General features: G+C 43.5%; 1 long non-coding RNA gene across 4 annotated transcripts in view; it reads left to right on the top strand.

Moving 5' to 3' along the window:
* LOC144783772 (uncharacterized) overlaps positions 1 to 27,884 on the top strand; it is a 317,953-nt gene that overhangs the window by 10,167 nt on the left and 279,902 nt on the right. For 2 of the 4 annotated variants that reach the window (XR_013601598.1, XR_013601599.1), the window contains exons 2-4: positions 2,377 to 2,432; positions 3,319 to 3,387; positions 5,782 to 5,845. This is a non-coding gene — a long non-coding RNA (uncharacterized LOC144783772). The remainder of the gene's footprint in view (positions 1 to 2,376; positions 2,433 to 3,318; positions 3,388 to 5,781; positions 5,846 to 27,884) is intronic. The other 2 variants (XR_013601600.1, XR_013601597.1) reach the window with 1 other exon arrangement.

Raw genomic sequence — 27,884 nt, forward strand, 5'->3', positions numbered from 1 at the left:
TGCACTTCGCGCTACCGCAAAGTCAGCCCGCAAAGATCATTAACACAAAGCTCCAGCAATGACCACCTATGATGCTTGACAGGATCTGTGCATTGTAGGGATGGCCATCCCTAAAGCCTGGTTCCTTCATGGTACAACAATGACTATTTGTGAAGCTCTCCTCGCGGCCTCCTCCATCGCAAACTAGACTCTTCACATTGGACGTTAAGAAGGTTACTTTTTCAACGGGACCAACCTGAGCCCTATGTCTGGTACACTCTACATTGTGGTCGGCTTGAACTTGTGTGTTTCCCCTGGTCGAGCATGACCAGATAACCGCCAGTGGTGCTTTGTACTTTTGGCACTATATTAACCTAAATCTTTGATATTGCCTATCTTTTGCTCTACTGATTGAATTTGTATCGTTTTGGTGTCAAATAATTTATGAAAAGTGAACCCAATTTTCTAAATTGTTTGGCATTTTTCTTGTGTTGTTTTTTCACCTTTTTGCTTTTTGTTTGATGTATAAATACTTTACACATTTTTCTTTAGGGAAACAACCTTTACAACGCAACTTTTACAACACACTACCATTACAACGAAACTTTTACAACGCAACATCCATTACAACGCATGCATTTACAACGCAGTCATTACAACGCATGACACTACAACGCACACCACTACAACGCATGCCATTACAACGCAGTCATTACAACGCATACCATTACAATGCATAGCATTACAACACATAGTACCCTTACACTATCCAACACGTACCCTACTGTTGCACCCCCTGGAGTTAGAATAGTAATTTTTACCCCTACACTATCCAACACTTACCCTACTGTTGCACCCCCTGGAGTTAGAATAGTAATTTTTACACCTACACTATCCAACACTTACCTTACATGCAATGTAATGTAATGCGTTGTATTGGTATGCGTTGCAAATGTAGTATGCGTTGTAGTGGAATGCGTTGTAAAGGTAGTTTCAAAGAATTCGTTGTAATGGCATGCGTTGTAATGGTGTGCGTTGTAATGGATGTTGCCGTGTAAAAAATGCGTTGTAAAGGTAGGCGTTGTAAAAGTATGCGTTGTAACGTCATACATCCTTTTCTTTAATCTAAGCCTGACTGCTTTGTACCAAGCTACCAGAGGGTTAAGCACAGGTTAATTTGATTACTTTTTGTGGTCCATCCTGACAAGGATTGTGGTAATTGCTTAAGTAGGATTCACAACCCCTCAAGTAATAACATAATGAGCCACCCACTTAAGTAGCCTTTTAAGTCTCAGGCCTGCCATTGCATCCTGTGTGCAGTTTTAAACCATATTTTCAACCTGGCAAAATAACTCTTTGCCAGACTTCAATCTTCATTTTTAATATATATAAGTCACCACTAGAGTAAGCCCTAAAGAGCCCTTATGGTTAAGTGTAGTGTATTTTAAAATGTTGAACATGTACTTTTAAACATTTTTACATGTCCTTATAGTGAAGCAGTCTTAAATTAGTTTTTTACTACTTTCACAATCACACAATGCTAATTATTAGTGGCAAATTGTGAATGTCACAGTGCCAGTGACTGTTGAGCTCTGAGATCCAGGAAGAGAGCCAGAAGCATTATAATCGATCCTTGGAGTGAGCACACTTATCAGCCACTGCTTAAATCAAATGATTGTGCATAATGTCAAGCCAGGAGCCACAAGAAGAGGTGTAAAGAAAATGAAACTAGGAATAGGAGATCCCGGTTGAAGATTGTGTCACTGAAAATTGGCACTCTTTTGAAAGGCCTAACTCAGCATCTCAGTGCTTCCATGAACAAATATGATGGCCGATTCAAGGCTGAACTAATGTTGAAGGAGTTACCACCTAGAATGTGGAGGGTATTTGCAAATGTTGGTATGACCCATGGACAATGATCATGGCACAATGTTGAACTCCCCCTGTTACGATCAGTGGAAAATCATTTGTCCCTCATGCCTGGCATAAGGTTCAAGACTCGGAGTTGAGTGCTCTTCTCGCTAGTTCACTGCCAGGAGAAACCAAGGACATTAATCAAATGTCGGCAAGTTACTAGGTCTGGCTGAAAGATGCAGTTAATGAATTAGGCCCTGCAAACATTAAAGTATCCAGAAAAAGCAAGCCCTAGGACTGTGGTTTAATTACAATTAGAGAAGAGCTTATGACCCGATAGGGAAAGTGAAATATATGCAAAGTTGCAAAGTGTAGCTGTGGTACTTTTAAGAGATTGGGCCAGAGGTAAAGGCGAGGAGGCTTATCTTGTTTCGCAGGGTTGTCATTTTTCAGATATGTTTGCGATTTTTATAGGCAAGCATTTCAAACAAATCAGAATATCTGCAAATTATGTTTTTCTCCATTCTTTTCTTCTTCTCCTAGTCTTCGGGTGTGGCTGGATTTCCCCGGAGCACTCTCGGTGTAAAGAGAAACAAGCAGTAAGTAACAGAAGCAACAGTTGAGAGTGTATCTCACCAAGACCTTTCAGGGTTTATGTGGGAAAAGAACGAGTAACTCCTTGAAAATACCCTCAGGGTTACAAGTTTAGCCCTCACTCTAAATGACAAGAAAATATATGTGCCCATTCAAATTAGGTGCATCTTGATTTCCACCTGCCAGTACAAAAGAGAATGGCATAAGAAAAGGAAATGTAAAAATATATGTGAGGTAAAATCTTAGCTGTTTGTTTACAGTATCTCTTCTCTGATACGGGTCTTACTCCCTTCTGGTGAGATCCACAATTAGGGATTCCAATCTCCCTTGTCTTTTCATTAAGTGGTCTGCAGCATTATGGAACGTCTAGTACTCAAATTTATGGCTGGGACAGAAAACAGTTAAGGCTTTCTCTTTTACCCTTCACCAACACTGCCTGTGTCCGGTATCCCTGCCACACCCTCCTTCCTCTCTACCCTCTCCCCAGTATCCCAATCTGGCCCTGGGTATTCACTTGCTTAATAAGACCGGTTACTCTGCAATCTCCGGGGCCATCCACCACTCGTCCGGTCCCGACTTGACCTCCTCCTCCTCTTGGTAGGGTCTTTCCAGCTTCTCCCAGATGGCTGATTCCACAGCGGTTTCCCTTCAAGGTGAACGTGTCTTCCTCTCGATTGGAGACTTTCAAGCAATCCGTCCTTCTTTTTCAAATTCCATTCAGTCTTCTCGAGGCTTCGCTACCTCATTCCTTCTCTTCTCCTCTGGGGTCTGAGCTTCATTTTTATCCTTGTAGGCGTCTTCCCATTGGTCGACATCATGTGCCTGTTTAAAGAGACAGTCCATTTTTTTGAATTGTCTGTTTAATCAACCTTGTTTTCTTTTTCTTTCCAGGTCCTGCTGCATCAAGGGACACCATCGAGAGGACGACCAAGAGGAGGATTGATAGAGGAGGATCCCCAGGTAACTAAATCCTCACTGATTCTAGCGCTATATAAAAGAGCCTAACATAACATAACATTTGATATTTGATATTTGATATTTATGGGTATTTATTAAGCGCAAACATTCGCTCCGTAAGGAGCATCTTGGCGCTGAGCTTACGTGCAGTAGATAGATGAAAGGTGATACGTGGTGAAAAACTGAGTCTAAATGGCTGCCATTACAGAGGTGTCTGATTGTTGGTACACCCATGTCTTAAGGAGTTTCCTAAAAAGGCTCTCCTTTTCAATTAATCTAAGGTTGACGGGTAAGTTGTTCCATGCCCTAGCTGCCAGAACGGTGAAGGTTTTCCCACCCCTGGTTTTGAACTTGAATCTTGGAATCGTGATGAGATTTGTGCCAGAGGATCTCAAACATCGCGAGGGGTTGTAACGTGTGAAGCGATTAGCAAGGTAATGGGGCCCTGTGTTTTTCATGGATTTAAAAACAGTGAGAAGAAGTTTAAAAAGAATTCTTTTGTGTAATGGTAACCAGTGCAGGGAGTTTAGTGCTGCTGAAGCTGATGACCTTCTGGGGAGTTTTAAGACCAATCTAGCAGCTGCATGTTGTATGCTCTGCAACTTTCTAAGGGTGGACTTTTTCACTCCAGCCATTAATCCATTGCAGTAATCAAGTCGGGAGAGTATTAGAGCTACCGCGACTGATTTTCTCGCTGCAATGGGGAGAAAATCGAAGAATTTTTTTAAGGATTTAATAAGTCCAAAGCAGCGTCCAGCAGTGATCCTGACGTGGTCATCAAAAGAAAGGGATGAATCAAATTGCACGCCCAGGCTCCGTGCGGATAACATAACATTATAAAAAGTTGTATTGGTTGAAAAAGCTGCATTTTTCTGTAAGCAAATTAAATCTGTCAGTAAATCAAGTAGGGCACTGTTAAAAACTGTTTCAAAACTTTCTTCGCCTGCAACTAGGAAATCAGCAGGTAGTAGCCAAGCTTTCTGTAATGAGCCATCACGTTTTTTGCAACAGAAAGTGGAGGTAATCTTCAATAAATGTTCCTCCGGTAGACCAGAACAGTAGTGATATTGGGCTGATGGTCCCTGGTAGAATCGCCTTTAGGGAATTTGCTCATCTGACTGAGGGCCAAGTTAAGTTGGTCATTTCTAGTAACAAATTGGGATGTCTGTTGGACCTTTGTCTGCCCAAGATCATGCACCTAGTTCCTGACTCAGTGGCCCCCTACCTAGCCAAGATCTTTTAGTGCCATTTTCAGTTCTGGAGTGTTTCATGAAGAGAACTCTGTTTGAGGTGTTTGGACTCACAACTGAGGAATACAGAATTAGATTCAGGGGGGCTCAGAAAACCCAAAACCAATACTGGAATGACTTTAACTACTCAGTTAAGACACTAGATGGTTGGTTAACTGGACACAATGTGAATGATTTCTAGCAATGATTTACGTACTGTTTGATGACGCTATAAGTTCGACGGTGTTGGACAATGGTCATGGGTGGAATGTAATGAATGTGCCATTTATATGGTTGAATGGCCCGATTATGACCATTGCCCAGCACCATCTCAGTATATCTTGATATAATATAGTGATATGTAGGCCTGCGTAGTATGAATAAGCTACAAAGTAGGGCTCAATTATGCCTTTTCTATTTCCGACTTCATCTTGCTTCATGGCAGTGCTTGCCTATTGGCTTTGGCATACTCTTATGCCGTCTTGCATACTAATTTTGCTCACTTACGGGAGTAGTGGACTATGCTTAAGCGACTCCATTTTCTAAGCTATCACCATCTTCTGAGCCTTTCTAGGTGAGAAGCCATGTTATGCTTTTCACTTGTTTTCTGCACTTCGTACGCTGGTAGAAACCAGTTCTTGTCAGAGGAATGTACTCGCTCTGTCCCGAAGTCAAAACAGACACCTGGCCAGCTGAAGCTGTGGCCTTGGTACGGAGTGGTACAGAATCTGATGGAAAAAGGGGACAAGGCTCACAGGAGCTTCGACTTACGTCTCCACTGGTACTAAAGGGGGTGTCTGAGTTCCGATCACCAGAAGTTCATCGCAGTGCAGACGTGCAGCTGTGACGGTGCAGCAAATAGTCCCAATTCCGCTGGAGAAACAGACTCCCCTCTGGCAAAGTGGAAGCGGGATGAATAGACAGTTGGTGAGGTGTTCCACAGATTCTTATATTCTTAATGTTCTTGCCTAACTATCTTCTTCTGTTTTCATGTTCTATACATTTATATACATATAAGTTCTATATATGTTTTACTGATTGTATTTAACAATTGCCTAGGTGTTAGTTTGAGAATGGATACTTGCATATAGTACAATTTGGCCTACCATGTATTACTAATAAAAATATCTCAAAGCATATAAGTATTTATCTGTTTTCTCTGGGACAGGAGTGTGAATTCATCTCAGCCAAATGCCACCGTATAGAAGGATGGGTACGTTTCCTTCTTGCAGGTAATTGTGCTTCAGAGCGTTGTCCCACGCCTAATCAGGGAGTGTAAATTCTAATTCTTCCACCCCCAGCCTTGTTAGGAGAGGTATGCGTTATATATATATGTATATATTTATATTTGTAGTCCTACCTGGGTGAGTATTCTGTGAACGGAGAGGAGCGGTAAATAGCCTCCCGCACAGCGCCTGTCACAAGGAGGTTTGTTTGTGTTCTCATACATTGTGGTACTTTGTGATGAGTTGTTATTATTGTGTGCGAGCTTCTCGACAAAGGCTATCAAAAGTACATTTACTGTTGTTATTGTTCCTTTCTTGGGTAAGTATTGTGGAGTGTTGTATCTTTTGGGTCCCCAAGAAGGATAAGCTTGTATGTCCTGATCATTGGCAGAATCCGCATATCGGCTCGGTTGAAAAGAGACAGCTGTGTGCATTAAAGTCACACACTCATAGAATACTAGATGTCTTCTTGCAGTTGTACAGTAATGCATTTATGTTTCTCTTGGAGTAGATCTACAACTTTTGCCATCTCACCCCGAAGTTGTTGTAATGATTTATTAAAAACATCGAATTAACCCCTGGACCAACTAAATGCAGTATATTATAATATGGACAATCATTGTGGAGGGACGGGACTTGGAATCTGAGGGTATTTTTTGTCAGTGTCATAATACTAGCCTTCACTTGACCTGATTTTGACGAAAGAGTAGGGGTGTGGAAGGTGCGATAACCGTCTATATAAATGGGGTCTATTTCCCACGTCTCTTATTGACAGGTTACATCACAAGCGGTTATGTGCAGATTCCATAATTGATCAGACAATTTTGTACTTAACTCGGCAATGTTCCATATAATCATAGAGAACCTGTTGTTTCCCTCAGTGATTTGCAAAAGGTACTCTAACCCTTCTGTACTAAAACTTAATGGAATATTGGAAGAAGCCCCCTTTGTTATCTTCGTTATCTGTCAATCACATTCTTCCAGATCTGCCAATATAGAGAAATGGCTGCGAGTTGGTAAAGGGTCAGTAATTTGCTTCATAGCAGTTTATTGGGTCATTGGATGGTGAACACTGACAAAATTCCTAGCTCCCTTTGCCAAAGGGGTTTGAATTAATGGATTTTAAAGAAAGCCTAACAGCAATACAAATATCTGTGACACCAATGATGAGGCCTTGGGTAATAAGCTTAGGAGATTGTGAGCCATAAAAGGTAACTTAAAGTTGATTACAATACAGCCCCCCCAATTGTTTGTCCCACCCAACCCACCCTTCTCACCATTAAAATGCTAGTGAAGGCTTCTGACCACCCCTCCATGTACTTCTTGATCCAATGGCATGCTTTTAAAATTATTTGGTCAGTTGATTCCTTTTTTGTAGTTTTTAACTCAGGAGTATTGGCCAGAATGATCATATAAGGACAAGCTGCTGGCAGCAAGTCTAGTCTTGTGTGGAAATTACGCCCGCTTGGTTCTACTTGGTCTTTCCACTCTGTGTTTTGAATGCCTACCCTCCTCGGTGGTTGGTTAGAGGAGCCCGGACCCTATGTTGGTGTCTGTGTCACTACTTTCTCAAATGGGGTAATAACATGGAAAGAGGGTGAACAAGTGAAGGCCTTTGGTTGCAATCGGCACAGTCTCAGTGATTCCCTCACCAACAGGTATAAATTGGAACTCTTATAGGGACCCAACAGCCTGATTCATGAAGCAAAATTGCGCCCGCAATGGCTGCGAAAAAGGAATTGCGGGTGCAAAATACGGAATCGGCATTCAAGAACAAAAAAGCCATTTCGCTAAAACAGAATAGCGATTACAATAGCGATTACGCAATACTAGTCGCAGACTCCGGGTAGTCGAGCATTAGCGATACGGAAATAGCGACCAACCACGGAATCTGCGAAATGAATAGCGAAACGCAATATTGTCTCAATCGGCATTCATGAAAAAAATACAATAGCGAAAAAGCGCTAAATCGCACGTTTGCGCGGCGCAATTTAAGGACAACTCAAAGCAGGTGGTAACCATAAAAGCCATGATTAAGTAAAATTTGAAAAACTGTTGGCCAATCACCAACAGGTCCAGGCCTGACCAATCACACATAAGGACATTCAGCAGCAGCATTAGGCGTTCCACAATGCCAGAGATGTACATGGTGGTGAGGCGGCGAAGGCTACAGCGAGCAGCACGGAGGAGACGCATGAGGCAGGAAAGGATTTACCGGCACCGGGTCACCTTGCTGGGCCAAACCAGAGAACAGATCTATGCGAAATACAGGCTGAATGGGGAAATGATCACCTGGCTGATACAAGAAATCGACCCCATCATGCAGCACCCAACAAGGCGAAACAATTCTGTGCCCACACATGTGCAGGTATTGTGCAGCCTGCACCTCCTGGCCTCCGGCAGTTTCCAGGGCATAGTAGCCGCTGCTGGGGGGATATCCCAGCCCACCATGTCACGCTGATTCCACACTTTTGTTGACGCCATGCTCAGCCAGCTCCACCGCCACATCACATTTCCCACGAGCCAACAGGAATTGGACCTGACAAAACTACAATTTTACAATGTTGCCCATTTTCCCCATGTCCTCGGCTGCATAGACTGTACCCACGTCGCCATCTGCCCACCAGCTGCCACGGAGTATATGTACCGCAACAGGAAGTCCTACCACTCCCTCAACATACAGATGGTCTGCAATGCCAAGACCATCATCACTGACATTGTGGCACAGTACCCAGGGAGTACCCATGACTCCTTTATCTTCAGGCACAGCGGACTCCACACACGACTTGTCAGGGGAGAGTTTGGGGAAGGACACCTACTTGGTAAGTACACTTTGTCGACAATGTCACATTGCTATGAAGTAACTGCGCTGCACAGGCAATCAACATCTGCTCCTCTCATTCAGGTGACAGTGGCTACGCCCTACGGGAATACCTCCTGACCCCTTACCTCAACCCTGCCACACCTCAGCAACGGCGCTACAATGTTGCGCACATCCGGACAAGGAACTGTATAGAAAGGACATTTGGCCTGCTCAAGAGCAGGTTCCGTATACTGCACAAGACAGGTGGGGCCATGTATTACAGTCCTGCAGCGTGCTGCCGCATTGTGGCTGTCTGTGCAATGCTTCATAACATTGCAACCAAGCGCCGGATACCTGTTGACATCTCAGGCAGTGAATCTGAGGGGGACGACCGGCCACCAGCACATGCGCACCATGCACGCAGGGAGAACCCAGCTGAAGGCCACAGACGTCGCAACCACATCACAGCGAACAATTTCTAGCCCACCCCCTTCCCCCACCCCACATATCACAATTGCATGCAAAATGTAATGATTACACAAGGCTAATGTGTGCAGCAAAATAAATGTATTTGTTTCATTCACAAGAAAAAGGTTATGGTTTCAACTATTTACAAATTACAGTATTCCTGCATACTGCAGTGTTCAGGTTCATGGCAGGCTTAGCGTCAGCCTGTGCCACTGTCCCTCACACAGTGTCAAAGGCGCCTCCGGCGCGTAATGCCCAGGCGCCTGTGAGGCTCATCCTCATCCTGGGCACCTGTACCAGGCGTTGCCCTGGTGCTGCGCCTAGGTGGCGGGACCTGCGTGGCAGATTGGCTGCTCACGCTGGAGGCACCCTCACTGGCATCGTCTCCCCCTACAATGGCCGGTAGCACAGGTGTGTGAAGTGCCGTCACGGCGGTGGTCAGGTGCTCAAGGACCCTGGTTATGTCCTCGCAGCACTGGACCAGTTGGTGCTGCTGGGTGAGAGAGCGCCGCGACAGCTGGGTGGTGGCATTTGCTGCCACATAATTTGACCTACTATAGGCCGACAGCCGGCTCATCAGCTGGTGGTGGCGCCTGCTTGCAACACTTCGGTGCTTGACGAGCGCAGCAGTGTTCTCCTCCATGGCTGCAGTCATGCGGCCCATGGCCGCCGTCATGCGGTCCATCCGCTCTCCAACTCCCGCCACATTGCGGCCAATTTTATGCAGCTGGAGCTGGATGGCTCCTTGCTGCTGCGACTGGCGCTGATGGATTCGGAGCATGCGCCGCTCGACGCTCATGCAGGCATGGAGATGCCCATTGCCCCTCCTGCTGATCGGCCGCTGTGTTGCCGCTGTGGCAGGCCCAGATCTCGTTGCACGAGCTGCAGGTGCTGTCGCAGCAGGTGTTGCTGGTGCGGCAGGAACTGGAGGCACATTGGTGGGGTGCCTGGCTCTGGCAGCCGGTTGGCTGGCAGTTGCAGGAGCAGGTACGGTGGGGGGCCTGGACTTGGCAGCCGGTGGGCCGGCAGGAGCAGGTACGGTGGGGGGCCTGGACTTGGCAGCCGGTTGGCCGGCAGATGCAGGAGCAGGTACGGTGGGGGTCCTGGCTGCTGGTGTTGGTGCAGATGCAGGAGCAGGTACGGTGGGGGGCCTGGCTGCTGGTGTTGGTGCAGCGGCAGGGGCTGGTGCCTGGGTTTCGGGTAGTGATTCCTCCTCCTGGGCCTCCTCATCAATCTGCAGCCTCTCGCTGTCACTGCTATCAGCGCCACCTGTGAGGGTAAGTGGATACTCATTAGTTGCTTGTGACTGTCAGACGTGCAGATGTTACATGCATGCTGGGTGTCATTCCCTGGATGGCTGTGGATTTGCGTACTTTGGAACCTTTCTGGCTGCATTGTGGTACTACTACATTGTGGACATACTACATCTCCCACAATGCTTCAGGGCATTTCCTGATGCACAACATAGGCATGACTAAGGGCCAATGAGTGAGCCTATTTGGTCAGGGACGGTCATAGGGGACAGGGTCGCTGTCGCATGCCACTTACCTTGGGTGGGGCGGGAGGAGTCCAGAGGGGTCACGCCAACGCACGCCTCCCTCTCCAAGGTGTTCTCAACCTGGTCCTCCAGGGGTGTGTTGGGTGGGACAGTCGGTCCGCCACCTCCAGTGCCCGATGCCTCACCAAGGCGCTCCGCCACCCTCTCCTTGGCACGACCTCGGAGGTCGTACCAGCGCTTCTTTAGCTCCTCCAACGACCTGTCCGCCACGCCCACCGAGTTTACGCTGGAGGCTATCCCCAGCCAGATCCTCCGCTTGTCCTGCTCTGGGACCTTCCTGGAGTTGAGGCCAAACAGCCTGTCATGGTTGGCCACCACCCCTTCAATGAGGTTCTCGAGCTCCTGCTCGGAGAACTTGAGCTTACGCTTTCGTCCGGCGCTGTTGCTGGGGCCAGGTTCCTCAGACATGGCGGTCGCTATTTCTGGCGTTTCTGGAGTCGCTAACGGTGGTTTGGCATCTGCTTTCCGACGTGCACACTCGAAGGTTAGCGTCACTGTGGTGTTTGGGGGTGGGAACTGGCTGCTTCCTGGTTGTGATGTCATCACGGTGCTCGGAATGCGTCTTCCCGTTCGCGCGAGAATGCGAGTCGCAATCCCGATCGCACGGGATTGCGAGTCGCAATCCCGATCGCACGGGATTGCGAGTCGCAATCCCGATCGCACGGGATTGCGAGTCGCATTCCCGATCGCAGGTAGCCGGGAATAGCGATTTTTCTGCGTTTTTAGTAGGTCGCTAACGGCTTTAGCGCCCGCGTGCGGGTCGCTATTTTTTCCCCGAAAAGTACATGAATGCCGTTTTGCGTTTCCTCTATAGCGAGTCGCTATAAATCGCTATTAGGGACACGCAAAACGGCCCGTACATGAATCAGGCTGCATATTCTTTAGCGTGCTCTCTGATCCATCTTTTTTGGATACCATAATGTAAGGATTAGTCAGAGGACCATGATCAGGCTCTGTCAAGCCAATTTCAGTGGGGAGATTAAAATTAGAACCAGACTATTAGTTTCTCTTGCTGATAATCATTCCGCTCGAGAAGTGAGCAAGGCTAAAATCACCTCTATTCTAATTAGTGTTTATGCAAAAGCACTTCCTCCCGATCTATAAAAGTGGCCAAGGGTCTATGTCTATGATTGTGTTTTTACTCAATCTCCCTCCCTTTTTCTTCTTGGAAGGTGTTTTAGTCGGGGAACGGGTGGTTCTCGTTGAGCACCAAGAGAGTTTAGGCAAGCGTTTGGGATGAGTATTGATTGAAGTATCAGGAGTGGTATCAGTGATGGTCACAGATTGGATCCAAATAGTGGGTGTCATCAATGGAAGACCTTGCTCCCCTGTGGAGAGCCTGCGCTCGGTGCTTTTTGTATCTCTAACTCCAGGGTTTCAGATGCCCTCAACAAAAAAGAATCCAAAGTATTAGTGGACTCACCTCCCCACTCTACCGAATTGATGTTTGGTTTTCCCATTTTCACTCGGTGAACCGCTATCCTTAGGCAATGGAGGGACGATGACATTAGAAGGGTCTGACGGTCATGGACATCGCACTTTTAGGAGATTGAGGATCCTTGGGATTGATGGAAATTATGGTCCAAAAGCACAGCAGATCTCTCTTTGTGGTGGGCACACAGCGGGAAACAAAAAGCAGGGAAACAGCTTGTGTGAAAACATATAACAGAGCGCTGTATATCTGGCACTACTTCAGTCTCAGGACAAAGGGTTAATAACACAGACATATAATATTTTCAGAAGAACTTTCTAGATTGCCTCTGTGTTTTACTTGCCTCCAAATTTCTGTCCTTCAGAACTGGATACTATACTCTGGAGTATCATCTGCCCACATATGCTGTGATATTGTCTCCAGAACGATTCTGGGAAGGAAGGTCAGTTCAAGTCAGGGCTAAATCACATGGCCCTCAAAAAGATGGAATAGAACTTCTCAAAGTACCCCAGTATGGTGGAGCTCCGTTTTGCTCGATCTTCACCATTTTTGTTGTGTTTGAAGGCCTCCAATAGGCTGACCTAGGGTCAGTAGCACAACAAGTAACCCAACAGTCCAAAAGCAAGCATACTGGGGTACAGAGGTCCCAATACTCTTGGGTTCCTTAGTGCCACCACATCTTGTGAACCATGGATTGTTACTCAGGCTAGAGGAGTTCTGAATACATGTCAAATGTGATATAATGAAACATTTTGCTATAGAGCACAACTTGGTCAGAAGATTAATATTCCTGCAACCCACTTATGTAAACATGCAAGAGAAACATGTATGTTCCATGATAAAGAAATAGAAAAGACCACAGCTCATTTGATATGTTTTTATGATTTGGAAAATAACAGCTAATCAAGTAAAGCAACATTGAATTTTAAGTAACAAGAAAACCACATAATATTTGCAAGTGATGGAAACATGTCTGCGATTTATTTTGCTTGGGTACAAACGCAGATATCAACAGCATGTAAAATAGAGGATGCTTGCACGTCAGCCAAGGAATAACATTAAAACACATTTAACCATAGTCAGGCAGTGTCACTCTCTATTTGTACTGTTCTTCAGACATGATGATTAAAACCAGGCAGCTCAAAAAGCAGTTGTAATTATAGACCCAATAGGATGTATTGCTCAGTGAAGTACAAGAAATAGAACACTATTCTATTGTCTGTCTGTGATTGCTCCTAACCTTAAAAAGAACCACATCCAGCTACCAGTTGTGGGTGATGGGCAATGGCACACATTTTTGGTACTGGGATCAACTTGTCACTTCAGCCTCAGATCAAGAGTGAAAGGGGAGATAAGGGAGAAAGGAGGTAGAAGAGAAAGATAGGAGAGCAGTGGCAAAGAGAGAATGCAGTGATGAAAAGGAAGCTGGAGGAGGGAGTTAAAGAAACAGAAGTGTAGGGTGGTGGGAGAGGGGACCTGAGGTTGGGTCAAGACTAGGCATCCTTGGAGCTCGGCAACAGAAACAGTGGGCAGAACCAGTGATTAAAGGTCACTAGTTCCTGAGACGGTGATGCGAGCAATAGTATATTTGTAATATTAGCAAGATTAGTGAATGAAATGTAAATATTAAAAATTTAAAATGTAGATAGTTTATTATTCCACTCGCTTCTTGATTAAGGGGTAAAGGATACAAAATACATCTACAGTGGTGAGTGTCAGTGAAAGTAAAGAATGCTATAACATACAAATACTCAATGCTGAACACAAGAAGTTAATTTCATAACGACAAACGTTTCATTTGACAATGACACTCCAATATCAAGAGAGCATTCGGAGTACAATATGGTATCAACCTTAACCATAACCCTTACCTAGTCAGCTTCACACGTATCTTAAATATACCCATTCCTCTAAAATTAACTCTTAAACTAACCCTTACCATAGTCATAACTGTAAATCTAGCTCTTAACCTAACTCTAATGCTACTTTAATTGTAGTGCTAGCATTCACTCTAAACCAAATGCAACCTCTGAACCTTACCCTAGTCCACTGGAATTATATGGAAAGACAACACCATTATGTGGCAGGAAAAAGAGAATTGTGTGCATTTTTAGAAAATTCAATGGCAATATTATCTCACCATTTTGTTGTTGTTAGACTCCTTATTATTAATGGATAGCAACAGTATGCACAATACCTAGTTTTCTAAGGAAAGAAATGTATAGACATTATTCAGATCATATTGGAATTGTTATTTACCAACAAATAGTTATTTTGTATTTCTTGAAAACATCAAAATGTAATTTTATTGAAACTGTCCATTTGTAATTCCCAGCACAGTATACCTTGTTTTAAACTTAGAATGTGCCACCCAGCAGAAAGGAAGCCTACATCTAAAATTAAAAGAGTTCCTATTTTATTCCTTGTGTTCCATTTGCGCTTTTGAACTAGTCTTAAGTTTTGTGTTACTCTATGTCCTCAATAGGGCCTACCAGAATCAACTTTTATCATCAGGAAGCATGCTTCCGGAATTTAATTTTTATAAGATAAGTATCAACCTAGAAGACATTGAGATTTAAGAAATCAGCTTTAGAATAGAGGGAGTAAAATGTATAGGATTTTTTTGTTTAGGACATGGTCTGTATTCGTAGTACAACATGAATTTGGATGAATAATGATACAAAACATTTTAAAAACCCAGAGAAAATCTTTATCACCTCTGTTAGGATTACATTTAAATATGTAAGAATGTTAGTCATAATGTAAACAAAAGTATTTCCCCAGTCAATCAATTTGGGACCTTAAGTTTCACTTTGTTTGCACCAGTTAATACTTGAATACCGCAATTAAATTCTGCAAAGTGCCTGCCATCTGTGTTGCAGTTTTTTTTTGTAACTTGTGATCCGTTAGAGGTAGAGATATTATTTTGTTGAAATCTGTTCTGCAGCAGATGGTGGAATATGTTTCAATTGGAGTAAATCCAAAAATGGATGGAAAACAGAAAGAGCACACATATCAGAAAAATCCAGTGATCCTGTTTTTATGCATGATCAAAACCCTAACCTCAAAATAAACCTAAGATTAACCCTAATGTAATCATTCAACCTTCTTTCATTACTGACCATTGTCCCTTTTGTTGTTCTACATTGTCTTCATTTGTACATAGGTTATTTAATGTGGTTTCTTTCTTTTAAGATAATATCATCGAGGCGAGTCTGCTTTGAAAATTTAATCTCACTTCACCCTACCCTAGAGATTTGTTTGCTCATATTATACTGCAAAGCTGTGGAGCACACTACCAGCCGAGCTGAGAGGAGCAGCCTCCCTCACCATTTTTTGATCACACACGTTAGGGCAAGATGGCCGCGGCTGGACGGTGCTGAGTGGTCGCACTCACCCTTTCTCCCACACCGGGATGAAATAGCAGTATGGAGTATCCCCTGATGTCCCTTGCAACTTGGATCCATGCGAGCCTGTGCACAGGGTTAAGGAGCTTCGATATTGACAGCAATATTTTCAGTAATACTGTCGAAAGTCTAAAGAAGCTGCTCGGGTCCCTGAAACAAAAAATCATCACGAGTCGGAGCTGGGCACAAGTAACGACGGAAGTAAACGCTCTACTGAAAGAAACCGGCTTGACAAGATATCAACAGCTGCAGCAGCTACAGCTACAGCAAAAGTTACAGCAAAAGGCAACTAAGATGCGTCCTCCGAAGCCCGAGAGAGGGCAGGGCAAGGAGAAGGGTCAGGCGGCACAAGCGTTGGTAAAAACTGCTGTCACAGCGGGGACAAATGAGACGGCAATCAACTTGGATGGCCCACCGCGCTCTTCTGGGGCAGTACGGAAGATCACCGCCCCCCTCCCAAGAAAGAAACCGGAGCCGCGAGGGAAGGTAAACACACCAGGAGGACAGGGCAATGCGGCGTCTATGAGCAATATAGACTTGACAAAACCATCTGACGGGGACAAACCCAAAAATAAAGAAGCACCCTTACTGCAGTCTACCTTAGTGGAAGTATTCTCACCGAGGATCTCTGGGCTGAGCGAGGGAACCACGAATGGCAGCGGCGGGGTGGCTGATGTCGGCAAGAACGCCCGCGAGGACGCTGAGGACGCAGGGAGCGTCGAACGCAGGGTCGCTAAGCAACATCCCAGCCCAGGCCCGGCTGACAAAATCAACGTTGTCAATACTGCTGTAATCACAGAGACACTGGCAGTTCAGACAGGAGCTCACGGCAGAAGAAACTCGGCGCCAGGCTCCGTGATAAGCCCAGTAAACCCTGAAGGTGAGACTCGGCGAGGCTCACAGGAACTAGGTAAAGCAGATATGTTGGGAGCCATAATGATGCTGGAAGTTGAGCTGGGCATGGGGCAGAAAACTGGTAAAACCTGGGGGAGTGATGCAAGTTTGGTCGAGAAAAACACAGTAACCAGCAGTAAAAAAAACTATGAAGGAAGGGTAAATGCGAATGGGGAAGGAGCCTCAACAGAGGGAGAGTTTTTTTCGCCCAACGAGGATACAGAAACAGATCAAAGTACCGAGGGAAGTTCAGATGAGCACGCTAGCTCAGGATTAAGTACCTCTGGTAAAGACACAACTAGAAAGAAACTGAAAAGATTACCGATGCTAAGCAGGCGCCATACCGAGACACCATCGGGTGCTGGGAATCGGTTAACATGGGATTACTCTGCAACCTCTCTGACCTATTCTGAGGAGAACAGTACAAGGGAAGTACCTTCTGAGGCTACAGCGCAATCAGCCCCTTTTGATATTTTGTTTAACACTCTCAAACAAATGCAAACAGAAGCAAGGACAGAGAGCCGGAGAGCGAGGCAGGCTTAAAAAAAAATACAGAATACAATGAGGAAGATGAACAAACTATACGATGAAATTGCGGATAGAGTTACGGAGATCGAGGAACGCACAGGCAAGCTAGAGGACGATGTTGGGAGTTGGCAGACCTTTCAAACTACGCAGGAAAAGCTATCCGAGGACTTCCAGTGGAAACTGGAAGATTTCGAAAATCGCCAGAGGCGAAATAACGTTCGTCTTTTGGGTGTGGCAGAAGGGCTTGAAGGACAAGATACTAGACGCTTTGTGGTTAATTTTCTAAAAGGGGCATTTCCCGAATCCGAATGGCATTGGGAGAAGGAGATACAGAGGGCGCACAGGTTCCCCTTCACACTGAAGAAAGGCCAAGGAGGAGGGGGGGGTGGTCAGGGGAATCTACCCCGGGCGATCCTTCTAAATATAGATATTTATCGAGAAAGCTAGGCCTGACAATAGGCGCACAACAGAGGGCGTTACCTTCTTTGCCAGGCCCGATTTTTGTCATGCCACAGTGGAGAGAAGGTGGAGGCTAAGGCAGATGATAGCGCCTTTACAAGCACAGGGTTCAGAAGCATACCTCCTCTTCCCAGCGAAGCTTAAAGTAATAACGAAAGGGAGAACAAGATTTTTCTTGTCGGAAATCAAAGCCCAGCAGTTCTTAGATGAGCTAAAAAGTCAGAAGGGTGGGTAATAGATCAATGTAACATGTAACATTGGGTAGATGGTATTCAATTAAGGGGATTATCACTGGGTGGCAAGATCTCGGGTGGGAGGAGGGTGCGACTGGCACAATCCAAAAGCGGTCACACATAGGTCTTATTGACCTATTTGCCAGTAAAGGGGGGGAGGCACTAGAAGGGGTGGGAAGGGTAAGGGGGGTTAAAAGGGGGTTGAAAAGGGGGCAAAAATTGGGTAATTTCACTGAATTGTTTCAGCACATTGTATTTTTTACTTTTATGTCAATATTTGTGAGTATACTTGGTATGCGGTATATAAAAATTGCAACCGGTAGCAGAGATGTAGGAGTTATTGTCTATAATTATAGCAAAAATTCCTTCATGACCTATATACTTTAAGTTATCTACACAATTTGCTTATTACATATTGTTCAGACACAACAATAACCTCATAACTACTGAAGAATATTTCTTTAATCTTTTATTACAGCTTTCTTTGTTCATTTTCATTCTTTAAATTCATCATTATTTGCTTTTTATTTTCATGTCTTATACCATCTTTTTGTCTTTTTATATATATATTAATGTACTCAAAAACATATAACAACAATTACGAAAAATTATACAGTGAATAGCCCCTTGGCTATAAAAACACAGCAGTAAAATCAACTCATACCATATCACTCATTCTCACTATTAACAACCACACACTCCATACCAATGCAGTATCCAAATAACTCATGATATCATAGGGCAAAAACAGAAGAGAATTTTTGCCTAATGTAAGGCCACCAAGTTGTTAAGGATAGCTTTCACGCCAGGTCGACGCGCGTTTCGGTGGGTTATCCACCATCTTCCTCAGGACCTATATAGATACAAGCATTCCTTACATAACCAAAGCCAGGGGATCTGAAATCAAAAAAGTATTATAAGTATTGTTGTGCATATATAAAACCTCATTACACAATCAAACAATATACATATTTACAAATGAGACGGCCAATGGTGGACACCCTCCTGAGAGGTCTCCTAACCAATTTATTAAACATGGAATAAGCTAATGCATATTGAGATGCAAGTGATTATACCAGAAAAAGATCTATACCAAATTAGAAACAAACCAAGACAAAAAGAAAGTTGAAGTCTTCATCATGGATTAAATGGGTTTATGTAACAATCTCTGAACAAGAATATATAGAAGAGGCAGATATCCAAAGATTCCTACCCAGTGAGGTCTATTCAAATCATGATTCCAGGTTCACTGATAGCACTACTTACTTTTACTCTACATTCAATGTAACCAATAATTTTCCCAAGAGTCAGTCAATGGTACTGGGATTTGCAGAAGCACGAGTTTCGCCGACAGAAATTTCTTATTCCTAGGATGAAAGGGCGTAAACTATCAGATGACAATGTCAATCTAGTGGGCCTGGTAGCTCCTAAGATGTATAGGGAACCCACCTTCTATATTTTGAAGTGCGCCAGAAAATAATTTATAGGTTGTCCTATTAGAGGCGTAGGGTTCCTTCTCACTGCGGATGATGTAATGTATATCACTCTTCTTGATCCTATAGGAAAGAGCACACCATCTAAAGACAGGCATTGATATTTTACAAGAACATTCTATGAACACAGTGTATTCATACAGAAGGCTACCCAAACTGACCTTTGAAAGACGTATTTGTCAAATTATTTTAGTGTACAATAGTCCCTCATTTTGTACATAATTCCTGATGTTTCCTAAACGACGCCGCAGCAACCTGCAAAGTAAAAGAACCCACAGTGTCACTACGTCTTAACACATAATCAGACTCTTAAATCACCACTACGATCCCTCGCGATCCCTCGCGATTCATTCACATGAGGAAGACTTCGAAATTGGAAGGTGAGCACTGCCCCGCTTATGGTTTATCGGCCGACCTGGGATTAGCCTTTAGTTTACATAGCGTTTACCATAATATGGAGTCGCATAGACATCTACACGGATCCGCCTACACGGACCCGCTTGTTTGTACTTAGGTAGTGAAAGTGTCCGTATCTGTTAGGAAATATTGGTTTCGGCTTACAGCCAAGTCAAGCACATTGAATAATAAAAAAAAAAATGCTCTGCGTCTTGGGCCGACCCATGGATGCATGTTCCTTCGTTTAAAATGAGTGGACCTCGGGTACTGTTAGTGGCAGAGAGGATCTTATTTCTGACGGTAACCTCATATAGAAGCCTTGTTTGTTAAACATTAGTATTGTAGGTTGAGGAAGATAATTCCGATCGTAGTGGTGATTTAAGAGTCTGATTATGTGTTAAGACGTAGTGACACTGTGGGTTCTTTTACTTTGCAGGTTGCTGTGGCGTCGTTTAGGAAACATCAGGAATTATGTACAAAATGAGGGACTATTGTACACTAAAATAATTTGACAAATACGTCTTTCAAAGGTCAGTTTGGGTAGCCTTCTGTATGAATACACTGTGTTCATAGAATGTTCTTGTAAAATATCAATGCCTGTCTTTAGATGGTGTGCTCTTTCCTATAGGATCAAGAAGAGTGATATACATTACATCATCCGCAGTGAGAAGGAACCCTACGCCTCTAATAGGACAACCTATAAATTATTTTCTGGCGCACTTCAAAATATAGAAGGTGGGTTCCCTATACATCTTAGGAGCTACCAGGCCCACTAGATTGACATTGTCATCTGATAGTTTACGCCCTTTCATCCTAGGAATAAGAAATTTATGTTGGCGAAACTCGTGCTTCTGCAAATCCCAGTACCATTGACTGACTCTTGGGAAAATTATTGGTTACATTGAATGTAGAGTAAAAGTAAGTAGTGCTATCAGTGAACCTGGAATCATGATTTGAATAGACCTCACTGGGTAGGAATCTTTGGATATCTGTCTCTTCTATATATTCTTGTTCAGAGATTGTTACATAAACCCATTTAATCCATGATGAAGACTTCAACTTTCTTTTTGTCTTGGTTTGTTTCTAATTTGGTATAGATCTTTTTCTGGTATAATCACTTGCATCTCAATATGCATTAGCTAATTCCACGTTTAATAAATTGGTTAGGAGACCTCTCAGGAGGGTGTCCACCATTGGCCGGCTCATTTGTAAATATGTATATTGTTTGATTGTGTAATGAGGTTTTATATATGCACAACAATACTTATATTACTTTTTTGATTTCAGATCCCCTGGCTTTGGTTATGTAAGGAATGCTTGTATCTATATAGGTCCTGAGGAAGGTGGTGGATAACCCACCGAAACGCGCGTCGACCTGGCGTGAAAGCTATCCTTAACAACTTGGTGGCCTTACATTAGGCAAAAATTCTCTTCTGTTTTTGCCCTATGATATCATGAGTTATTTGGATACTGCATTGGTATGGAGTGTGTGGTTGTTAATAGTGAGAATGAGTGATATGGTATGAGTTGATTTTACTGCTGTGTTTTTATAGCCAAGGGGCTATTCACTGTATAATTTTTCGTAATTGTTGTTATATGTTTTTGAGTACATTAATATATATATAAAAAGACAAAAAGATGTTATAAGAAATGAAAATAAAAAGCAAATAATGATGAATTTAAAGAATGAAAATGAACAAAGAAAGCTGTAATAAAAGATTAAAGAAATATTCTTCAGTAGTTATGAGGTTATTGTTGTGTCTGAACAATATGTAATAAGCAAATTGTGTAGATAACTTAAAGTATATAGGTCATGAGGGAATTTTTGCTATAATTAATTTTTCCCCCCTCTTTTCCCTGACCTTAAAGTAACGTTAGAGGGGTCCCCTCCTTTATGGAGTTATTGTCTTTATCCATCTGAATACTCTTCTAAGTGGCTTGGGAAGGTGGCTAGGAAATAAGAAAAGTTGTAATGCGCTGTAGAATCGCGAGTATCAATGTGTGTGGGTTAAATGAGGTCAACAAAAGAAATAAAGTGGCAGCATTGCTGGGTGTGTTACAATTGGATTTAGTATGCCTACAAGAGACTCATGTGGAGGTGGCACAAGCCTATCTTTTAGGGCAATTAGGATTCGCTGTTTTAGCTAACTCAAAACAAGGTACAAGGAATAGGGGGGTGGCGATCCTAGGGAAAATCAGGGATGTGGTAGTAAATAAAAAACAGGAGGATGAGTGGGGGCGTTGGGTTATGTTGGATTTGACATTTAGGGGTGAGAAATTTACTCTGGTAACAATATATGGGTCAACACAAGATGATCCTGAGATATTTCAGTATTTAGATTCGGAGTTGGCGAACTGGCCTGAGCCGATAGTGTTATGTGGAGATTTGAACATACATGATTTTAGAAATCCTCTGTTGCAGTCAGGGACTCCCTTTTCAGGGAGAAAAAAAAGAACTTATAGGGCATTATGCGATCTGGTTAGTAACAACTTCTTGATTGATCCTTGGATAGAGCTACATCCAGCCATAGACGGTAGTACATTTTATTCTGCCCCACACAAAGTGATGGTTAGGTTGGATTATTTTTTAATTTCTGGGTCCCTCATAAATGCGATTGCGATTGAAAAATATCCCCGCTTAATCTCAGATCATAGCCCTTTGGTTTTAACTATTATAATAGGCCAAGATAGGAGGGAAATGAGGGAGTGGACATTTGAAAGGGCATTACTGCAGGAGGAGGGGTATAAAGAACGCATGGGATCCTGTATCAGAAGCTACTGGGATATTATTAGGGGTACAGCTAGTTCGGGGATGGTCTGGGACGCCTTTAAGGCTGGGGTAAGGGGGCAGACCCTGAGTTACGTGCTAGCTACAAGGGCAAAAGAAAAAAATAGGATGACGGAATTGAATAGGAAACTCCTGGAGGCGGAGAGGGGATTGGGAGAAGCGATTCATCAACAGCTGCCTCTTGAGCCATTCTTACTGAAAATTGTGTCACTTAAGGCAGAAGCTACAGAGTATATGTCAAGGAAGGCGGTGGGGAAATACCTGGCTAAAAAAGAGGGGATATATGAATTTAGTGAAAAAGTTGGGCACCTGTTGGCTGCACGTACTAGGCAGCGAGTGGCTGCAGCTGACATTTTGGAGATGACAGATCAGCATGGAAATCGAGTAGTAGGGGCTGATGGGACTCGGGAAATTTTTAGGCAGTTCTACGCATCCCTATATAAAGAAGATACGGAGGGGGATTCTCAAGAAGTAGAGAGGTATTTGAGGGGTGTGGTTCCAGTAGGTATTTCTCCAGAAAGTAAGGAGGAGCTAGAGGAGCCGTTTAAGAAAGAGGAGTTCATTGAGGCACTAAATCTTCTCCCCTCTGGTAAAGCTGCGGGTCCTGATCAGCTACCTGTGGAATTTTATAAAGTATTTTTTGGTGTGTTAGGTATGGACATGTTTGATGTGATGAGTAAGGTACAACTGGGGGAAGCAATTCCCGATTCTTGGGGGGGGCGGATGTAGTGGTGATCCTCAAAAAAGGGAAACCTGCAAACCAACCAGGATCATACAGACCAATCATGTTAATGAACGCGGACGTGAAAATTTACTCTAAAATCCTGGCTAGAAGGTTGGCAGGAGTTATTGAAAAGCTAGTTGTCAACTCCCAACACGGGTTTATACCAGGCAAGGTGACCACACAACATACGAGGCAGGTACTAACATTTTTTTATGCAGCTAGTATCCCAGGAGACTCTATGGCAGCAATTTTTTTAGATGCTGAAAAAGCTTTTGATAGATTCTCCTGGGAGTACCTATGGGGGTTATTGAGGTGGAATGGCATTGGCAAGAAATACATCAAAGCAATGCAGATGCTGTATAAAAATCCTACAGCTAGAATTAGGGTGTGTAGGGGGCACTCAGCAGGAATCAGTATTGAAAGAGGAACAAGGCAGGGCTGCCCATCGTCACCTCTTTTATTCGCACTATATTTGTATCACTTTCTGCGTCGGCTTGAATTGAATTATGGGATTCCTAGGATGAGCCTGAATGGATGTGAAGTTAAAACACTGGCATACGCGGATGACGTGGCTATCTTAACCCCATATCCGGAGGAGGCGATGGTGGAAGTAGAGAGGGAGGCCGAAATTTTTGGACGAGTCTCCGGTTATAGCTTAAACAAAGCTAAGACCCAAATAGTATGCAATCGATATGTACAATATGGAGTAGATTCAAGAGTAGCAAAATCTGCAGTTTATTTGGGGGTGGAAATATCTGCGGATTTGGAAGTAGTAGTGCAGAATAATGTGGCTCCCCTATTGGTGAAGGTAAAATCGGATTTGGAACGGCTTAATAATTTACACTTGTCCTTGGTTGGGTGTACAAATGTAATAAAAATGCTTATACTCCCAATTTTTTTTTATTATTTTAGGGCAATTCCGCTATTTTTTGAAGCAAAATGGTTTTCAGCACTGGAAGGAATCCTCAATAAATTTATTTGGGCCCATGGCAAAACGCGCAGGGCTTATCGGTACATGACACTTCCCAGAGAAAGAGGTGGTTGGGGGGCACCCGACTTTAAACTGTATTATTGGGCTGCGGCTATTCAATATATGCAAGGCTTAATAGGGGGGGGAGAAGATCCAAGGATAAGGGATTGATCTTCTAGAATTTATAAGGCCGTACTTGGTGAAGAGGTGGAAAACTGCTTTATAGCTTGTGTAGAATATGGGCGTCTTAAAAGGACTAGATATAAGACGGTGGAGGCAGGAGTTAAGATATGGACGGCATTTATGAAAAAAGTGGGATTAGGAAGGTTTAATTGATACACGAGGTTGTTTAAAAACAGGTCATTCCCAGACGAGGCGTTTGGAGACATAACAATGGAGAGATGGATGCAAAAGGGGGTAGTAAGTATTGGAGATCTTCGGGGGCTGGAGGGTTTAGTCACTTTTTTGGAATTGAGTATTAAGTTTGGGTTGAACAATAAAGACTTTTTTAAGTATTTGCAAATTAGGAGTTTTTTGGGAAATAAGCAAGGCGGGTTGGTTGGGTACAATAAAGTCGAGATTATGGAAAAGATAAGAGTAAGGGGGGATTGCTCAATAAGAAGCCTATACGCCAGTTTTGTGTGTGGTATGCAGGATGATTTGGATAAATATAGTGAGAAGTGGGTACAAAAGTTAGAAGGGGACTCAGGGTGGTTTCAGGACTCTTTGGACATAGGGCGCACAGTTCTTTGCTCGGCGACTCTACAGTCGCAGCATTACAAAACTATATATTCCCTCTACTACACACCAGCAAGGATAGCGAAATGGGGAGGGACGGAAGGTATAACCTGCCCGCGATGTAATTCAGGAGATGCGGACATAATACACATGTTTGCGCTATGTCCACAGTTACATACATTGTTACGAAACCTGGAACACTTCTTAGAGATTTCATTAAAGATTAAGCTGAAACTTAAGCCAGTACATATACTTTTAGGAATAGTACCAGAAGAAGGGGAAGGGTATCAAGAGTTTGTTTTCTTGGCTATGGCAGTATATAGATTGTGCATCGCTAGGGCATGGCTAGACCCTAACCCTCCTAGACTACAAGTATGGCTGGCTTGTTTATTGTCCTCATATAATTTGGAAAAGCCAATTTATGCAAGGAAAGGCAGGAGGGGAAGGGAAAGAGGGTTGCGTATTTGGAAGCCAATAGCAGATTGGCGTAGTGGGATAGGATAGGATACGTTTGGAGAACAAAAAATTGGACGGGAATTCGGGGAACCGCTTTATGTTTATTGTTATCTGATGTTAACTGTTTTCAACTATGAATTACATAGGCTGTGTATGTACTATTTTTTCTTTTTCCTTTGCAAATGAACAGATTGTATAATACTGTGTACTGTATTCTATCAGAATAATGTGCTGGGTTGTAAGAAAAAAATAAAAACATTTAAAAAAAAAAAAAAAAGGAAAAAGCAAAAAACTTGGCTTTTCAAATCAGATTCCGGAAGCATGCTTCCTGATGATAAATGTTGATTCTGGTAGGCTTTTCCAGAACTGAGTAACTTGGCGGAATTACTGCAGTCAATAGCGACAAGACACCCCATGGTATTCGTGAGCTCAATAAGTCTCATTAACATTGACATTGTTTTTGCTCTTGCCATGACCTTCAAATTGCTACATTTAGCGAATTAATGTGTGAAAATCATTGAGATTCTACAAGTAATGCTGGAAAACAGTAGTCCTTTCCCCAGAAGTGAGTCTACACAACAAAATGGTTGCTGATATAGCAGACAGAAGTGAGTTACACACAGCGGGATGGAGATGTCAATGGAACAAATATGCGCCCACATCCTTGCTGGGACGAGCAACAGCTGAACCGAAGCATTTCCATTTATTATTAACGAAGACACATTGTGTAGCTTGCCTTGGTGTTCTTATTGGAATCTACAGGAGGAAGAAACAAGATGTGCAGTCAGTCAGCGATTAAAGACTTCTGAATACAAATGAACACATGGGTTATCAGCATCTGCTCAAAAGAGACTGATCCTACCCATAAGGTGCATTTGTAGACCCATCAAAATTGAAAATCATTAGCGCCCCTTTAAAACCATTCTAAAAGTACCTATAAAACTCTCCATACTGCATTAATATAAAGGAGTCAGGAAATTATTGTTCACGCCATTGCCCTGAATCTTCTCTGGTGGACTTTGAAACAAAGAAAGAGGAAGCATGCCGGTCTAGGTGAATGAATTGTTGTCCTCTGGCTTTTACACGCTGTGCTTTATTTGAGCCATTTGTTGAAAGCGTTCATAACGGCGCATATTTTGGGGCCTGAGACTTAATTCATATAATGCTTCATTTATGTTTAAAGTTCAGCCTGCATTTCAATGAAGCCTTGGATATCAGTAGTTATCTGAATGTGTGACCACGGGTCCCTGTCAGGACTGCCAACAGACATATATATCCCAAATACTGTTTTGCATCAACTTTGCACAGAGTAACATTTGATTTCTGATGCACTACAGCAGCTGTGCTGCACTCTTTCCTTCGCCCAACCCATACCCTGTAAACCGGAATTGATTGCCCAACTCCGATAGGCTGATTTCTTCCATGGAAATTGCCAAACTAGCAATCTCCATATGTTTTGCACACAAAGCACATCTTGTCAGGGCTGGCTTGGGTGTTTGTGCACTGGTGCCTGAAGCAAGCCAATCCATGATCCATAGATCACCACAGAGATCTGCTAGGCCTTACCCTCCTTCCACAACAAGCAGCTACCTAATGACGTGGCTGAAGCTCTATCATGTAGTGTAGATTCACTGGCAATTATGCTTTATCTTGGACCATCAGGGCTAGACTGACCGTAGCGGGCACCAGGCGTTTCCTCGGGTGGAGGCGGGTTTGGGCCCCTCAGGGACCCATGTTTGTTTCCGGGGGCTGGCCCTATAACAAAATCAACCTAAACCAGCCATAGCAAACAGCTTGGCCGCACCTCCGCCACTCCCCGCCCCCCCTCCCCGGCCGAGCAGTTTGCCTGGGCCGGTTTCGGTTCCCAGTCTGGCCCTGTGGACCATGCTGCCCACCTGTCCTTCTGCTGGATCACCCACATGCACAGCGTGCAGACTTCCCTTTACTACTGACAGAGCCTTTGACCACTGAGACTCATGCAAGAATGCCAAACAGCAGCAGACAAATCAACAGAGACAACTGCCTTCTTGTCATTAGTGCAGAGGTCTTCTACCTTTACTGGAATACAAGCTACTTATGTTCGATGAAAATCATCCCAAGCTGCTACTAATACTAGTGTTGCCATCATGCTCATATTAGACAAGATTACATTAGTGGCACCATATGCAAGATTGCCAGAGGGGGTTACGTAAGTACATCAGGCAGGATTGCCAGCAGTAATGTAAATAAGGCTTTATCACTTTGGAATTTCTCCATAATGGTACATAACAGCCATAGCTCCAATGCCCCTTGCACCAAGGTAATAATATTAGTAATAATTCCCCAATGCTACATGTTTTAAGCACCCATAACATCAGTTTTACATATATTTAAAAATTCAATCATTTGTCTCCAAGCATCAACTAATAAGCTTTGAAAAAAGACACATTATCGTCTTGAATACACACTTTTCAACATTGGCACACATTTATTAATTCACCTAAGTATAATCTTTTAATTTAGTAGGCTTGTATTCACAGGAGAGCTACTTACAGGTAGTTGGAAAGCTTTGAGTAGCTAATGATCTACTCATTGGAGAAGTCTGGTTTAGGTGGATCCATACAGCTGCCATAACAAAGTGAGTTAAAAAAGTTTTCAATGCTGTTTGGTCTGTGTTTTTGTGTAAGAATGCCTGCATTTGTTTCGGTGTACGAGCATG

Source organism: Lissotriton helveticus, chromosome 10, assembly GCF_964261635.1.
Source record: "Lissotriton helveticus chromosome 10, aLisHel1.1, whole genome shotgun sequence".
NCBI lineage: Eukaryota > Metazoa > Chordata > Amphibia > Caudata > Salamandridae > Lissotriton > Lissotriton helveticus.